Source organism: Rattus norvegicus, chromosome 17, assembly GCF_036323735.1.
Source record: "Rattus norvegicus strain BN/NHsdMcwi chromosome 17, GRCr8, whole genome shotgun sequence".
NCBI lineage: Eukaryota > Metazoa > Chordata > Mammalia > Rodentia > Muridae > Rattus > Rattus norvegicus.
Window position 1 is genome coordinate 22,858,271 of NC_086035.1, and position 17,589 is coordinate 22,875,859.

Genomic DNA, 17,589 nt, shown 5'->3' on the forward strand with positions numbered 1-17,589 from the left:
AACTTTGCAATCCCAAATCTTAGTATCACTGAACTGCTTGATGCTGCTCCCCAGGAGTCTGAATTTGTTTACTGACCAATACTTCCTGATAGGAAATGACAGCCTTCTACCTTCTAATACACACTACAAAGAGCAAGTGAGTTATCTGCCATGAACTCTCCTGGAAACCTGAAAGCATCTTCTTTGACGTAAGCACTTTCTAGTTTCTTCTCACTCTTCCTGCCAGACAAGGCAAAGTGTAAGGACTCACACAGAGTTTGTCAGTGCAGAGGCTCCTGCAGGAGAGTGGGGAAGTGTGCAGCAGGAAAGGACACAGCATGTGAGAAGCACAAATTGTGAGCAGGAGCCCAGGGATGAGGAAAGGGTTCTGGGAACTAAGCAAAGAGGAGCTATGATGCACATGCATGATGCACACATGTGCACACACACACACATACACACACACACACACAAGAGCTCTGCAGCAGGTGGCTGCTCCCACTGCATTCAGCACCTTATATAATTTACGTACAGAGATCTCCCTTAATTATGGTTTTGCTTTCCCTTATCTCGCTTCAATTACCCAATATTAGAAGAAGGAATATTCCAAAACTTATTCCTAAGTGACAAATAACTTTATTACAGTACATTGTTATGATTGTTCTACTTCAGTAATTAAAATTTTTAGAATCCCTAATTCATAATTTAAAACTGTCTATAGTAACTGTATGTACAGGAGCCAGCATCAAATACAAAAGGTTCAAAAGAAGTTACCTTTTAGGCATCTAATTAGGGTCTTGGGCTGTCATCCACTCTGGATAATGGGAAAGGAATGGCAGTCAAGTGTAAGCATTTAGAATCAATAGGTTAATAACTAACTGGAAAAGTGACCAAAAACCAAACCACCAAGAGCTGTTAGGATGGACAGTCAAGCTCACACATGGAAAGGGACCCAGACCGTAAGACTAGAGCATCCCAGAGGGAGCCGTCAGAGAGCACTGACACAGTCCCGGCCAGACATCTCAGTTCTGCCTGGGAATTGAGAGTTACATTTCTCACTTATTTTAATTGTTTCTAGTCTATACTCTGTCATATTTTGTTGCTACAAATGTTGAAAGTTTTATTTCAAATGTCTATTGTACTTAAAATAGTATTACTTTTCATATTGTACAAACTTACATATTTATAAATTACTTATTTTTGTTTTAGTATTCTGACAAGAAAGTTAAAAATCACCAAGAAACTCAAAAGGTACTGACCAGATGGGTAGGACTCTAACCATACATGTATATGTCTACATTCCTATACATATACTTACTAGAGAAATAGTCATCTAAACAGTCATGTAGGCTTTCATGAAGTCAGTTTGTAAGTGGTCAGGGGATTATGTTTTCCTGGGTAAGGCTTTTACATTCACTTTAACTGCAAGTTTAAAAGACTGCAGGTTATTTGAGAAGTGGCACTTGTTATTATGTATTTGATGTCTGTTTCCTCCTCCCGTTTAGTGGTATTGTCCTTTCTAATGGCAAAGGCACTTACATTCGTTACTTTCCTTGTTGCTATGGCAAATATGGGAAGAAAAGAAGCTGATGGGAAGAGGGGTTTATTTCGGCTCACAGCTCAAGGGTGTACTGTACGGTGATGGCAGGAAGTCCAGTGGGAGGAAAGGGAGGTGTCAGAGAGACAAATGCTGGTGCTCAGTTCCCTTTCTCCTTCTTATTCAGTCACAGATCCCAGACCACAGGTTGATGCCACCCACATTTATTGTGGGTAGGCCTGCCTCAATTACCTCATCTAGCAAATCCCATAGAGAAATGGCCATATTTGTTTCCATGGTGACTCTAAACCCCATCAAGTTTACAGTGTTAGCCATCATAATACTATTATAAATATTGTAAGATATTCTCTTAATTTAGTCAGAATGTTGACCAATATTCCAAGGTCAATTAAGAACTATTTTCATTTAACATAACCTAAGTGGCATATTTTCCAATAATGACCCCTCAACCATGAGAGTCAGAAGAGGATGTGAAACACTGCACATAAGCGGTGAAGTGGGAAACCGAAGCTGAAAACAACGGACCAGCTCACAGTTCTAGTCATCAGCTACTGATATGACTACTATGTGGGGACCTGCAGTCACAATCAGCCCAGACACTGTCCCCTGTTAGAGTCTCTGAGACAAAGCCAATGGCAATGCTCAGGTACTCATTCCCACAGTCCTGAGACCTGGGGTCTCTTTCCCACAGTGGTTATCTCACTTTACTGCAAGGACCCACGCCAGACCCAAAGTCCTCAAGGGAAGATGCCAGCAGTGTTTCTTAGCACTGTCCCTAGCACACACTGGACATATGACCCTTGCCATGACCAACAGCCTAGATAGTGGCATCACACAAACGTGGTGACTCCTCACTGTTCTACATAGTACATAGCTCTTCAAAGGCAGGATAGAATTAAAATGTTATACCAAGAAGGCACATGAGCACAGACAACACACACACACACACACACACACACACACACACACACACACACACACACACACTGAAAATGTTTAAAATTAACTAGAGCATTTGATTAGTCCTTTGCCATGTGGGATAAATGAGAGGGCACTGGACTCCCACAAGAGGCACTGGGGAAAGGGCACACGGGTTTACTGCTTCATGGTGATGACTATAAATAGATTAAATATATTTATGATAACTAATTTTCTACGATTCCTATAACTTCAAAGGTAAACAGTATCAGCTACTAAGAGATAGATTTCATTAAAAACAGAAAGTTACTTTTAAAGCTTCAAAGTTTCAACCTGTGTTCTAAACTCTAGTAGCCAACCATTTGCTAAGAGCCAGCTCTTTAGTACTGGCCAACCCCTGATAAAGCCCCTGACCTGGTTTTCAAATAACTAGTATTTATAAAACATTATCACCAAATCTGCCTATTAAAATACATAAAGTGACATTTTAAGGGAAAAAATTGCTCTGGGTCTATTAATACCATCTTTCCAAGCCATTAGCCTAAATAATTAGGTAACAGCTCAGACATTTGTACGTACATGTATATTGTATACATATATGTGAATAAACCCTTATTTGAGATGAACCCATCATGCCAACCGATGCCATGTATGTAGTCTGCTGTACTGTCCACTGCTATCCTGACATAACAGCTCATGGGAAATTATGAGTGCTGCATGTTCTTAACGCATGCAAGTGCCTCTAAACACATAGTTATGATAACATGTGCAGTGCATGGAATTTCAACCCAACCTTCCTAAGGCAAGCAACTGTGAGGATGCATGTGCCTTGAGAGTCATCACGGCTGTTCACGAGGCTCACAAAAGGACACACTGGGCCAACTCAATGCCACACATAAGGTAATTAGACTTGGAACTTCATAGGCACAGGCCCATCTCAAGTCGCCAAACCCAAAATGGCTTTTCAGCCATTCTTAGGTGTTCTCACTGTTTGGGGAGTCCAAGTGCGTGACAGAAGTCGTGTTAAGCAAATCGTGAGGGAAACATATTAACAAGCACCCAGGTGTGAGAAGCCGTGGAACTGTAATGTCAGAAGGACATAGACGATGTTATTACTTTGAATAGCTAATAAGGTTCACTCTTCCCTAAGTCCCTGAGCTATAAATAACCCAGCAAAACAAAATCAATGTACAGGCACTGCTCTTAATGGAATGGAGACGGCACATGCTGTTTCCAACCACGAAGAGTATTTCTTCTTAGGGGCTGGAGGCATGGCTCCATGGGAAAGCACTTGTCTACCCCATCACCGGCGTAAGAAAGACAGGGATGATGGAAGAGCAGGAGGAGGTGGGTAAGAGGGAAGCGAGAGGAAGGGGGGAGGGGGAGGAAGAGGAGAGCATACTGTGGCACAGCACAGCACTAACCTGGGACGTGCCAGGTCAGCCCAGGCACAGTACCTCTCAGTGTGGCCCTGCAGAACCATGCTGTAACATGAATGTTCTGTATTCTTCATGGACACCAGGAAGGCGCCCTGCGTAACTTGGCAGTTCGTTATCTTCCAGGCGGCACGTTTAACATCTCTTGCCTATGAAGTCCTTCTGACCGTCACTGGGTCTACTGTAAAGTGGACCATCAGCACCTTGTGATAGCCATAGGTGTTTTACCACTCAGTGACGTCATCAACTCCATGATGGGGATCTATCCTGCTTTTCCATCCCAACTCACAGAAATATCTGCTGATAATTCCAGAAAGGGATCAGATCTTTCCCCGTCCCACACCTCACACAGAACATCATCTACCATATGGTTGGTGTGATATTTAATTTTATCTCACTCATCCATTATGACTTGTGGTCTTAGGTAGACCTTGGGCTTTCTATTCTTACGTGAATCCTTTCTATCTTTGATGCTGTTTGTTTAGCTATTATTTCCAGGTTATTTTCTCCTTGTTTTGAGATGGTGTCTCAAACGCCTATCCCCCTGCCTCTGTATTGAGAAAGAAGAAATGCACCAACCCAAGGATGTAGGTTGATGTCTACATGCTGGTGAGCACTGGCACAAGTTATGTCAAGGCCATGATTAGATAGTTAAAAATAAGGCGGGGACAAGGATTTTGTAAGAAGGGAAAGGGGAAGAAAAAGACTCAAGATGGAGATGGAGGACGACCCAGATCCGGGTGGTCTTGAATGGCCTTAGGTAATTATGTATTTTTCTTAAACGATGGATTTCTATAGGTAAATTTATCTCATCTAGGTGGGCAGTTTATATCCTTATCAATTGGTTGTGAGTTTATTGTGTGAATGCACTGTGGATGAGAATTTAACATATAAATCTGATTGATAGATTACAGCTTATTGAGTCATGATTTCACGATAATTGGGAGTTTATACTTTAACTACCAGGGGGCGGTTGTTGAAAGTGTGGACAGAGTCCATGCAGGGAGTCCCCACAGGCCAGTCCCATGCTGGACTTCGAGAGCCCTGATTTTACTGGGTAGCTGGAACCAGAGAGTTCCGGGCTAGTAGAGAGCCCCTGGGAGAGATACTAACCAGAGATAAATTATGGTTAGTTCCATATGGCCCCACGGGTGCCACAACTAACTCCAGGGACCAGCATGGCCAGGTGCCACGCTGGAACGGCTCACTGGTGGACCACCTGGGTCTGAGAGAACTTGGGGGCAGCATGGAGCCACTGAGATAAAAATACCCTCAGTGTCATGTGGCCCAACAGGTGCCAGTGCTAGGGCGGGATAAAAGGTTTAGGTTTTTGTTTTGTTTTGTTTTGTTTTTAATATTTACCACAACACAGGGGAAAAGGATTCTCTTTAAAAATCAATTTATAAAGCTCTCAATGATGACTTGAGAGCAAAATACTTACTTGATGTCAAATACATCATCTACTATAAATAGGGATAGGAAGAAAGGCTGTGTCTATTTCATTTCCCAAGATCACAGCTAATCTGCCACCAGGCAAATCAATACTTAATTTTAAACATGGCAGTCATTGACTAAAGACCGAGGCTGCAATACTCATGAAGGTCTGAGCTATTCAGTAGTTTCTAATATTCTAACAAAATACTTTTGAACCCCAGGCAGATGTTGCCAGCAGCCTTCCCTCAGTGTTCCCTCCAGTGACTGGACAGTCCTGCAGACTGCTCGACGTCCTCTATCCCTTGTCAAGGGAACAACATTATGGAAAACCCCAAGTCTCCTGATTCTACCACCAAAATACCTGTCCAAGTCAGACAACTTCAATACCCTAGTCCGACCCCCTCCCGAGTAGACCTTCTCTGTGTCTCTGCTATCGTCCTGCCCTGCCCTGCTTTCCACACTGCATGTGGCCACACCAGCCAGCCAAAGCCAGCCTCCTTTCTCGTGCCACTGAGATGAAAGTTTCATCTTTCCCATCTTTATCAACTCCTCATCCCAATTCGTTGTCCTGTGATGCTATTGGTCTGTGCTGCCTACATCACTTGTGGCTGTATCCAGGAATGAGCTTGTCCCCTAAAGGGCACTTGGCAATGTCTGGAGACATTTCTATTTGTTATAACTGAGGGACAGAGGCTGGAACTGGTATCTGACAAGAACAGGCCAGTGGTTCTGCTCAACCTCCTACCATATACAGGACAGCCTCCAGGAAAGAGACTGGCCAGCTCAGCTGGATGACTGCAAAGGACCATCAATAAGCAAATGACAACTGAAACCGTTTCAGCGTGACATTCCCATACTCTCTTCATTCTGCTTTTGATTTGCTTTCAAATAAAGTAATAAAAATGTATGGGATTAGTATCTTAAATTTTTTCATTTGAAACAATTAATCCTGTGGAGGAGGATTAATCTTTAGTTCAACACTGAAATGCTCACGTGTGTTCACTGGCACAAGTTTGAGAAAAGTAAACCACGAAGAGGAAAACTCCTTCCCTCACTCAGCACAGACAATGGATGCACCTTAATAGAACGGATATTGAAGGAGACAGTTTTCCCCACTGCACCAGTAAGGACTTTCTAGCTGTGAATTCTCATCTACCTTCCTTTGTCTCTGTGACACTGAAATAAACTCCAGATTCTGCCTCAGTAAACAGGAAGGAAGATAACATCTGCCTCACAGTGTTGTGTGAGACCCGGATGTATAAGCACATTTAGAAGAGTATGCCGGGGTTGGGGATTTAGCTCAGTGGTAGAGCGCTTGCCTAGCGAGCACAAGGCCCTGGGTTCGGTCCCCAGCTCCGAAAAAAGAAAAAAAAAAAAAAAAAAAAAAAAAGAAGAGTATGCCGCAAGCAGTTGGATGCCATCAGTGAGGACCTACACACAAACTCTTACATATAATTTCTCATACTTTTCAATCAAGAAAATCAATTTTATTTCTTAATATCAAAGATGTATCATGGAATTAAAATTAAGAAAATTAAATTCAATTTCTTTAATATCTGCATATAATAATTTGCAAATGCTTGTTTAGACAGCATATTTTAGAAGCAAGGAAATGCTTTCTTAAGATACAATATTAATGGGCACCTCCCTATCCCAGCTCTCTGTCTTATCCTGGAGATGTTTCTTACCACCCCCAACCTCCCAACTCAATCAGTTGTAGATTTCCATTCATTCTCATGGCTATCTGGCCATCCTCCTGTCCCTCCCTACACCTGATCCTGAACCCCCCTGCCCCTTCCCTATCTCCTCTCCCATCCAGTTCCTACTCTCCCTCCATCTGCCTCTTACGACTATTTTATTCCCCTTTCTAAGTGAGAGTCAAGCATCCTCTCTTGTGCCTTCCTTCTTGTTTAGCTTCTTTGGGTCTGTGGGTTGTAGCATGGGCATCCTGTATTTATGGCTAATTTCCACTTTTAAGTGAGTGCATACCATGCATGTCCTTCTGGGACTGGGTTACCTCACTCAAGATATTCTCAAGATCCATCCATTTGCCTGAAAAATTCATGGTGTTTTTGTTTTTGGTGGCTGACTAGTATTCCACTGTGTGGATGTATGCTTTCCTTATCTGTCCTCAGCTCAGGGGTATCCAGGTTGTTTCTGAATAGAGCTGCTGTGAACACAGCTGAGGAACCACCTCTGTGAGATGGTGCAGCGTCTTTTGGGTATATGCCCGGGAGTGGTATAGCTGGCCCTTGAGGTAAAACTATTCCCAGTTTTCTGTGAAACCCCCAAATTGATTCCCAACGTGGCTGTCGGAGTTTCACTCTCATCGGCAGTGGAGGCGCGGTCCCTTGCTCCACATGCTCACCAGCACAGCACGTGCTATCTCTTCAGTGTTTGATCTTAGCCATTCTGATGGATGTAAGATGGGATATCAGAGTTGTTTCAATTTACATTTCTCTGATGACTAAGAATTTTGAAATTTCTTTAAGTGCCTCTTAGACATTTGAGATTCCTCAGTTGAGAATTCTCTGCTTAGCTCTGTACCCCATTTTTGGTTGGGTTATTTGAGTTGTAGGTGTCTAACTTCTTGAGTTCTTTATAAAGGCCGAGAATCAATGGGGGTGTCCCTAACTGTAACTCACAGCATTGGAGATATGAAGCCTCAAGAGCCCATCTCCTGTAGTCAGGCAGGAACCCTAATGGAGCTATAGGGACACAAACCCATTCACAAAACTTTACCCAAAATGTATCCTGCCTACAAGAAATGCAGGGATGGGAGATGGCGCAGAGACTGAGGGGGTGGCCAATCAATAACCATCTCAACTTGAGACCCATCCCATGGGCAAGCACCAGTCCCTGACACTGTTAATGATACTGTTATGCTTGCAGACAGGAGTCTAGCTAGCATGGCTGTCCTCTGAGAGGCTCCACCTAGCAGCTGACTCAGACAGATGCAGAGACTCACAGAAAACCAGTGAATGGAGCATGGGAACTATTATGTAAGAAGAGGAGGAAGGATTGTGGGCCCTGAAGGGGATAGTAACTCCACAGGAAGACCAACAGAATCAACTAACCTGGACCCTTGGGGCTCTCAGAGACTGAACCACCTACTATGCATCTCACAGGGGCTGGACCTAGGCCTTACCACACGTATGTAGATGTGCACCTAACTTGTCTGGTCTCAGTGAGAGAGGAAGCACCTAGCCTTAGAGATCAGATATGCCAGGATGGGGACATACAAAGGGGAGGGTGGGATGGGGGAAGAGTTGTGGGAGGGGGTGACCAGGTGACCAGGAGAGGACAGTGAATGGGATGTAAAGTGAATAAGTAAAAAATAAATAAAAAAATTTCTAAAAAGATAACAATATTCAGCACAAAAGAAACAGAACTTTCAAAGATGCCAAGGAAGGCTGTCATCTGAAGAATTTCACATATATAAAGTTTTGAATATTTCTGACAGCTTCTGAAATACTTTAAGTTAAAACGATACTTTCCAAGTAAATGATACAATAAGTATTTATGTTCTACAGACTTTACATTATATCTATTATTGCCTAGACTTTATACAATCTATCTTTTTGGGTGAGAATAGATATCAAACTAGAGCCTTGCACATGCTTGGCAAGTACTCTATTACAAAGTTACTCCTCCAGCTTTTGGGTTTTAGGAGAGTATGCAATCAACTGTAACTAACTAGCATGGGCTGGCTAGCCTTGAACTCATGGTAATCCAACTTCAGCCTACTGAGGCTGAAGAAATGTAACTGCTCTCCCTTTCTCCTACCCTTTCTTCCCTCCTCCCTTCTTATTTTTAGCACAATAAGTTATCACTCTTAAACTGAATTGTAGTATGTGTTAAGTAGTCAGTTTGTTTTCTTACCTGTAACACTTTCAACTGTTTTACTATAAAGCAGAATTAATATTTAGCCCCCCATTTAGATTTCTTCAGAAAAGTAAGTCAAATGAACTTCACTGTAATAAACTTAATACATGTGTTTCCTCAAGAAAACCATACATTTACCTAGAAATATTTTCTTGGGCTGGAGAGATGGCTCAGCCGTTAAGAGCCCTGACTACTCCTGAAACCCTGAGTTCAGTTCCCAGCAATCACATGATGGCTCACAACCACCTATAATGGGATCCAATGCCCTCTTCTGGTGTCTCTGAAGACAGGGACAGTACCCTCACATATAAAATAAATAAATCTATTTTAAAAATATTTTCTTAAGTGGTAGTTCATAGCTCAACTTAAAATTAAAATGTCTAATCATGGAGCTAAAAGATGGCTGTGCAGTTAATGTTCTTACAAAAGACACCCCCCGGCAGTTCCTAGCACGTATGTACACACACACACACACACACACACACACACACACACACACACACACACACCATATCCAACAACTCCTTTAACTCCAACTCAAGAGATCTGACACCCCTAGCCTCCCTGGACACCTGCAATCCCATGCACATACCTCCACAGAGACATTACCAATCCACAAGAAAACAGAAACTAAATCTAATGAAGCATCCTGTCTAGCAGGCTCTTAAATCGAGGCAACAGAAGCAAGCCATGACGTGTACCTACTACAATCTCATAACGTTAATGATTTTCTATTTGATGTTAAATTACACCCCCAATATTACTAGCAATGATCAAATTCATCTCAAGATGCAACACATTCCTTTCCAGAACACCCAGCTTCTTTGCTTCTTCATGCTCTGTAGAGAGAAATCATCTTACTGTTCACTCGTGCATTAGGGAGCTACACTGCTCTAAACACCCATGTGTTAGTATTTCCAGCTAGTAACACATCCTTTCGGTTACTGCTCAGCCTACCATATTAGATTTTCTGAGTGTATGTATTATTTATTTGCCTTGCTACAAGATGCTGTTACCTAGATGCAAACAAGCCAGGAGAAGTTAGCCAGTTTCCTAATATAATCAGGGTTAACAATTGGTTTAACTGTTTAAGCTCTTCATCAACTAGAATCAAGTGGAGAAAAATCACATGAAAGGAGGGGAACACACAACAGCACAGTCTTCTCCATTCACATAGCGAACCTCAGGCAGCTGCCCACACATCACACCCAGGGTATGTGCACAGTCACGTTACCAGCCTTGGCAGGGCAGCCATCCTCATTATCTGTGTGCTGACACACCTGAGCTCCCAGCCCTTCAAGTCACTCTTAGAAGCAGCTCTGTGGCTCACTGGCTGGCAGGCTGCAGTCCTGGGAGTCCTCCCCCACTACCTCTCCATGGCAACCGCAGCCACAGAGAAGCCAGTCCACCTCTTACGCAAATGAAAGGAGGCCACAGATGTCAGCAGTCACAACAGCCGCCTTCCCTCCAGACTTCATTTCCTTCTTAAAGTAACAGCCGCGCACTCCTCCGTCTGTGTTTTACAACACCTTTGTGAACTTCGGAAAATTAGAATTAAAAATCCATTTGTCTGACCTCTTACGTAACCTGATATGAGATCTAAAGACGACTGTGTTCTGCTGAGTCCTGATTCCCAATTCAGTATCTCAGCAAGACCCTACGTATCTGGGCTCCCAGATAAGAGTCCTTTAAGATTAGAAAGCCAGCAATTTGGCTACAGAGAAGGAAACAATGGATGGCCCTTGACCATCCATTACAATGACCCCAAACCAACCGTATCCAATACACACAGCCTCCTTTGGAGCTTGGCATTTATTTAGAAAAGTCACGTTATTTTTAATTGCTTTTTAAAATAACTAGTCAGTTATCTAGTAAGAATCGCACAGGAATGACAAATGATCAGAAACCCCTTCAGCTTTAACACTTTGTATTTAAGCTGTTTAAGTTCGAGTCTTGGATATGTATTTAAAGAGGTAACACTGGTGTCTGCTTTGTATGGCTATAGAATCACAGTGGCAGGGTCCCAAACACACATCACATTAATAACGGATGGGCATCTAGTAGTCACATTAGAATGTGTTTTAATCCACATATTACAACAAAAATATAAATTTCTGTACATTATTATTAAATATCTGGTTGTTTGAAAATAAGGATGTAACTGAAAAAGGATGAGGCAACCTTAAATAGTGGTTTTAATAACCTCTAAAACATATTTTCCTAAGAGAACACAAGTTGGAATACACAGAAATCAATCACCGAATACTTCATTTGCATACACATACACACATACAATCTATAAAAATAAAATGAAAAACAAAACCTTCATTTACTTATTCCACAAGCATTTATTAAGTCCTATCAGTGTGCTGGGCACTCTGATGCCTGGGGACAGATAGAGGGGACAAGAAGATGCATCTCAAGTAGCCAAGTGCAGCTTGGCCTACCAGCGCTCAGCAGGACAGCAGGCCAGGGCAGAATCGAGAAACACAAAGCAAGGTGTGCCCAGCCTGGAGACAGAGCAGGATGCAGGGAACAAAGGGAAGGCTATCAGTGTTCGAAAGTTCCAGTTCAAAGCAGAACAGCGAGGGAACTGAAGGACACTGGTGTATCATGAGGAAAGACCTTTACCCTGGTCTAGAGCAGGCGCACCTCAGGTCAGATAACACAGTGACACACTCGGATCAAAACCCACTTAAATTCCTAACTGCTCTGCTTCCAATACCCCAGCTCCTGCCACATGCCCCTCAGCTAAGGCTGAGGCAGGATGTATTTGACACAGCCGCCAGCAGCACACAGAGCACATGCACCCAGGAAGCATCTCAGTGTGGCCGGCCATTCACCATCCCAGCAGCACCTCCTCAGGGAGGTGGAGGGACTGCCCCGCGTGCCCAGCCTGTGGTGCACACAGATTCCAAGGGCTCTATTTCCAGAACCTCATTCTCAGAAACACGCATTTGCTCAGGCACTGTCTTCCATGTTAGATTATAAGAGCAGCAACTAGATTCTACTCATAGATAACGCTACCATTAGAAATGCCAAAAATCTAAAGTGAATGGTTTACAGCCTTCCTTTCAACTATAAGATCAATAGTTCTAGAATTTTATTTGTGAGTCAACTTCAAAAGAGACAGGCAACTCAGGGTGGCCCTGCAACAGAACTGACATCATCATATGCTTTTGAAACCTTCTCTGGAGTGTGTCCATTTTTCTAAACACATAACTGACTGAGCGAATGCTATTTAAGAAAACTACACTTTCAGTGTCCCCACTAAATACTGTATTCATATGCTAACATAGATAAGCTGTGCACATTTCCTGAGTCTCTGGCAGTACAAGCACTGGCCTATGCTGTCAGGCCGCAGCCTTAACATCTGTGGCATTTTCATGACCTCATATTTTGATTCTATGGATTTGATCCTTGAAGGCACAAAGGCAAAGTTTGAAAAAGTTGTAAACTGTCTGGCTTCAAAGATTCCTTATAGCTTGAGTACGTGTGTGTGTGTGTGTGTGTGTGTGTGTGTGTGTGTGTGTGTGTACCAAAGAGATGGGACAATTCAACATGCTGGCTTCAGGAACTTAGAAACTTTAAATTCAGTATTTATCACATTTTACTACTGATTGTTAAGAAGGGTTCTGAAGAAATACAGTTACTCCTCTCATTCCTCCTCCCTGCCCCAAATTCACATTTCTATTCATCGCTCTAATCAACTCAGAAGGAGCTGTCTTCCCAAATACTCAACAGAGGAGCACCCTGAACAATCTGCTACTAATCAGAGTACCCAGGGCAGCAAGCCCACCACGGACATAGAGGCAGCAGACTGTCTGTCCTGTGGACCTGTTACCTGCACACCTTTGACGACAGAAAAAGAAGAAAACTTGAGATAACCTCTTGTTCTTTCCTGTTGGATTGTGAGACACAACCCTATCTCCTAGACCACAGACTATGTGGTAGATAGAGGACTTGTTTGTTAAAGACAGGTGGACTGCCAATCAGCTCATATGAAAAGGTCTCTATTTAGCAATGAATCCTTGTCTTCCAAGTGACAGAAACTCTGCTGATTTGGGAGACAAATCAATAAAAATTACATAAAATTAATATTTTTAAATCTATGAGTGTTTTATTAATTATAAAAAACAGCTACATTCATAGACTTAATTAAAATATATATAATGGTTAAAATATCACTTACAGCTAAGGGTGGCTTGACATTAGAAAAATATCCATCTACCACATGTACTCACTGCACAGACACAGTCTTGCAAAGCAAGACAATGGTAGGAAGTCCCAACTTACTCCGAGGAAAACACCTAGTAGGTCAGGGCAAATCCCTTCCAGAACTACAGGAAGAATGTGTCAGGACATCAACTGTGCCCACTGAGTGATTGTGGAGTACAAGAGCATCCCCTAAAGTCAGCACTTGTATTACTCCATTTGTGCTGAGGATCCCAGTCCAGAAGTCAAAAACTCATCAAAGTATGAATAACCTTGGTTTTTAGAGCAGTCTCAGACTGTCAGCAGAATCTGTTTGGAAAGTAGAGTTCTTATGCACACCCATACCACCAGCACTGCTTCCAATGTCAGAATCTAGACATGCAGCCCCACAGTGGATCATCTGCCACTCAAAGAGCCTAAGCTGAAGTGTCACCATCCCCAAACCCAGAACTCCTGATGTAATCTTGGATTGTAACCAGGGGTCTAATACACTAGCACTTATACAATATTGGTACCCAGCATAGAGAACAGCCTCACACCACCCTAACACCCTCTGTGCACCACCATGTCTCTCCCACTCTCCACAGCCTGACCTGTTTGCTGTCCCCATAGGTTACTGGTTCTTAAGTGCCACAATGGATTCACACAGTATGAAGCCATTTCACAGTGGCTCCCTCCAGGCAGCCACGTGCATTCAAATTTCTTCTTTAATTTGTCTCCCTTGCAAATAAGATTATGTTTTATGTTGATCAAATTCCTACTTTACTGTCACCCTCCATGTTCCCAGGTCCCTCCCCTCCTACTTTCATGTTCTCTTCAAAAAGGATGTGAGTGTGAGTGAGTGTGTATATGTGTATGCCTGTCCTTGTTTTTGTATATAATAAAACACGGGGTCACAGGGACATTGACCCACCCAGTTGCATTGGGGAACACATTCCTGAAACTGCTCCAAGTTTCATCTAACCTCCCGGAACAACTGCCCAGTCTTCTGATCCACATGAGGCTTCGGCAATCAGCTGTGTAACCAAAGGTGCCAGACAAGACTGCTCCACAGAGCATGACTGATCCTTGCTGCGCCACCTTATGAACAGCAGTGGCTTGGAGGATTCTTGTCTTGTCTTGAGCTTTATATATTGGCTTCAGCCATTTTGCTAATTTTGGCTAACTTGTTTTGTAAGCACAGAAAAGTCTTGCAATTATTGCAGTAAAATCTCTTTCCTCAAGTCTAGGACACTATCAGAAACAACTCAAGTCCAGTCCAGAAAACAAATATTCAAACAAAGGACTAGAGATTTTTTTGTCCTTCATATTACATATTAGTTTTTCATTTTATTTTTATGTGCATGGGTGCTTTGTCCGTATGCACGTCTATGCACCCTGCACATGTAGCACCTGCGGAGGCCAGAAGAGGGCGTCAGATTCCCTAGGACTGGAGTTACAGATGGCTGTGAGCAGCCATGTGGGTGCTCGGAATAGAATCCAGGTCTATTAACTTCTGAGCCATCTCTCCAGCCCTACTCACTACATGTTTTTTGATCGATGATAGATAGATAGATAGATAGATAGATAGATAGATAGATAGATAGATAGATAGATAGATAGAAAGAAAGTAGATAGATAGATAGATAGATAGATAGATAGATAGATAGATAAGATAAGATAAGATAAGATAGGCAGGCAGGCAGGCAGACAGACAGACAGACAGACAGACAGACTTTCATGCTGTGCCTTCTGATTTGTGGCAACTCCTCAGATAACAACACTGAGATTTCTACTTTAACAATCCCAGCACTTCTGAGGCTGAGCTAGCAGGACAGTGAGTTTGAGACCTACTGGAGCATACAAAGAGACAATGTTATTTTTAAGTAAGTGAATAAAGAATAAATTTTACTATCAAAGAATTCTAGTGTGCCTGTGTGTGTTGTGTGTGTGTGTGTGTGTGTGTGTGTGCGCGCGCGCGCGCGCGTGCTCGCACTGTACCTCTGTGCATGTGGACACCAGAGACAATGTATCCTCTACAGCTCTCTATCTTATCGTCTGAGGTAAGCTCTCTCCCTGAACCAGTAGCTCAGCAGCTGCCTAGGCTGACTGGCCAATGAGCTCCAGAGCTCTGCCTGACTGACCGCCTGCTCATCATTCCTGTTCTTTTGCATGGGTGCTTGACGGGTACTTAACCAACTGCCATCTCTCTAGCTGAAAAACAATTATTCTAATGATAAGTTTCTTGTCTTTACAGATTCATTCACTAGATATCCCATAGTACACTGTTCCTTTGGTTATCAATGTTCACTATAAATATGGTTTTATAATGATTGATATAATTATCAAATATCACAGCCTCCTAGGAGGCAGCAACACTGCAGAAATCCCCATCCCGCCCTACAGAGCAGCCCTAACATGGAGCCAGGACCACGAAGTGTGAGTTAAACATGAAGATGGAGGTGGGTAAGGGAAATGTTCACCTGGAGATGCAGCCAGCACCACAGCCCAGCCTGTAATACACCTGGAGATGCAGCCAGCACCACAGCCCAGCCTGTAATTCACCTGGAGATGCAGCCAGTACCACAGCCCAGCCTGTAATACACCTGGAGATGCAGCCAGTACCACAGCCCAGCCTGTAATACACCTGGAGATGCAGCCAGCACCACAGCCCAGCCTGTAATACACCTGCAGATGCAGCCAGCACCACAGCCCAGCCTGTAATACACCTGCAGATGCAGCCAGCACCACAGCCCAGCCTGTAATACACCTGCAGATGCAGCCAGTACCACAGCCCAGCCTGTAATACACCTGGAGATGCAGCCAGTACCACAGCCCAGCCTGTAATACACCTGGAGATGCAGCCAGTACCACAGCCCAGCCTGTAATACACCTGGAGATGCAGCCAGTACCACAGCCCAGCCTGTAATACACCTGGAGATGCAGCCAGTACCACAGCCCAGCCTGTAATACACCTGGAGATGCAGCCAGTACCACAGCCCAGCCTGTAATACACCTGCAGATGCAGCCAGTACCACAGCCCAGCCTGTAATACACCTGGAGATGCAGCCAGTACCACAGCCCAGCCTGTAATACACCTGGAGATGCAGCCAGCACCACAGCCCAGCCTGTAATACACCTGCAGATGCAGCCAGTACCACAGCCCAGCCTGTAATTCACCTGGAGATGCAGCCAGTACCACAGCCCAGCCTGTAATACACCTGCAGATGCAGCCAGTACCACAGCCCAGCCTGTAATACACCTGCAGATGCAGCCAGTACCACAGCCCAGCCTGTAATACACCTGCAGATGCAGCCAGTACCACAGCCCAGCCTGTAATACACCTGCAGATGCAGCCAGTACCACAGCCCAGCCTGTAATACACCTGGAGATGCAGCCAGTACCACAGCCCAGCCTGTAATACACCTGCAGATGCAGCCAGTACCACAGCCCAGCCTGTAATTCACCTGGAGATGCAGCCAGTACCACAGCCCAGCCTGTAATACACCTGCAGATGCAGCCAGTACCACAGCCCAGCCTGTAATACACCTACAGATGCAGCCAGTACCACAGCCCAGCCTGTAATACACCTGCAGATGCAGCCAGTACCACAGCCCAGCCTGTAATACACCTGGAGATGCAGCCAGTACCACAGCCCAGCCTGTAATACACCTGGAGATGCAGCCAGCACCACAGCCCAGCCTGTAATACACCTGCAGATGCAGCCAGTACCACAGCCCAGCCTGTAATTCACCTGGAGATGCAGCCAGTACCACAGCCCAGCCTGTAATACACCTGCAGATGCAGCCAGTACCACAGCCCAGCCTGTAATACACCTGCAGATGCAGCCAGTACCACAGCCCAGCCTGTAATACACCTGCAGATGCAGCCAGTACCACAGCCCAGCCTGTAATACACCTGCAGATGCAGCCAGTACCACAGCCCAGCCTGTAATACACCTGCAGATGCAGCCAGTACCACAGCCCAGCCTGTAATACACCTGCAGATGCAGCCAGTACCACAGCCCAGCCTGTAATACACCTGGAGATGCAGCCAGTACCACAGCCCAGCCTGTAATTCACCTGGAGATGCAGCCAGCACCACAGCCCAGCCTGTAATACACCTGCAGATGCAGCCAGCACCACAGCCCAGCTTGTAATACACCTGCAGATGCAGCCAGCACCA

The 17,589-nt window shown here is 44.1% G+C and overlaps 1 protein-coding gene across 7 annotated transcripts in view; it reads right to left on the bottom strand.

The window, feature by feature from the left end:
- The window catches only part of Hivep1 (HIVEP zinc finger 1), a 129,505-nt gene that overhangs the window by 67,416 nt on the left and 44,500 nt on the right, over nt 1-17,589 (bottom strand). Inside the window, exon 1 of one of the 7 annotated variants that reach the window (XM_063276029.1) lies at nt 10,445-13,367. The exons of the other annotated variants lie outside the window; for them this stretch is intronic. The gene's annotated coding sequence lies outside the window, so the exon portion shown is untranslated. Of the gene's footprint in view, nt 1-10,444; nt 13,368-17,589 lie in introns of those variants that run through there. 7 annotated transcript variants of the gene reach the window in all.